The sequence below is a fragment of the Vicia villosa genome, linkage group LG3 (assembly GCF_029867415.1).
Source record: "Vicia villosa cultivar HV-30 ecotype Madison, WI linkage group LG3, Vvil1.0, whole genome shotgun sequence".
Lineage (NCBI taxonomy): Eukaryota > Viridiplantae > Streptophyta > Magnoliopsida > Fabales > Fabaceae > Vicia > Vicia villosa.
In genome coordinates this window covers 201,209,322-201,210,603 of record NC_081182.1, presented here as the reverse complement: position 1 = coordinate 201,210,603, position 1,282 = coordinate 201,209,322, and positions in this window count along the sequence as shown.

Genomic DNA, 1,282 nt, shown 5'->3' with positions numbered 1-1,282 from the left:
GTAAATATGCAAGTAGCATTTGGAGTATTATCCTGCAGTGGGTGCAAATTATGGTCCCTAATAGTATTGATCTCCAATGGATAACGAATTACACACAAAGCAAAGGGTGGAACTATGGTTTTTTCAAAGCAGTGGTGGCTGAGACTTTGTATGCCATATGGACACAGAGGAACAAAGTCACTTTTGATAAAGATTCTTATACTCTTGATATAGATAGAAGTACAAAAAGTATTATTGATGCACTTGTATATAGAGGTTGGATGTATTCCAAATATAGGGAGAAAATAGCTAGTCTATTAATGTAAATAAGCTTGTTTTTATTTGGCTTAAGCCATACCTATTGTAATTTGCCCATTTGGTAATAAAATACTTTTATTCCAAAAAAATAAATAATAATAATATATTAATAATAATAAAATCAAATCAAATTTGTACAACTAATAAAAATATTAAAAAAATTATGAAGCTGATAATTTATGAAGTAGCTATAATCGTACTATGCCATATATGTGCAGGTAGTATATTCTTAAAGGTTTTCATTTTTATCCAATGACAAACTTTACCAATGACACATGCCGTGACCACTATTATTTACGACGCGTAAGTCGTAACCTAACCTAACAGTAACAACATATTATAATATTTATATATAATCAATGAACGGTGTGTTTTATGGAGTGAACTTGAGCATTTTTTTCTTTTTAAAATTATTAATTGGGGTGGATCTACTCACTTAGCATAAAATAAAAATTTGAGGCCTAGGATATTTTGAGGCCCTGTGCAGTAGGCCAGACTGCACAGGCCCAAATTCAGCCCTGACTGTCAATTTGATTGGGAAAAACTTTTGAACTACCCAATTGATTATATTAGTATCCTAATCAATGAAATGAAGTTTAATCGATTATATAATCGATTATGACAGTCTCTTAACGCTACAAAAAAAAGATAGAATTATGACGGTTTAAATAGGGAGGTTCAAGAAAATGCCACTATTTACAGCAGGGCCGTCACAAACAATTTGGAGGCCCTGTTCTAATTTTAAAAATGGACCTTTAATAAAAAAATAACTTAAATAAAAATATTCTCTATTTAAATTGTAAATAATATCAAAAAATAGTTATCTTTATAATTAACATTGAGAATAGTTATATTTTAAACAATAATATTAAAATACAATTTCAAGTAAATATTATGATCAACATTCTATCTATTTAAAAAGAGCTACCCTTCGAACACTTTTTGAAGCAAATTCATCAACCAAGTCTTCATATTGTACTATCTC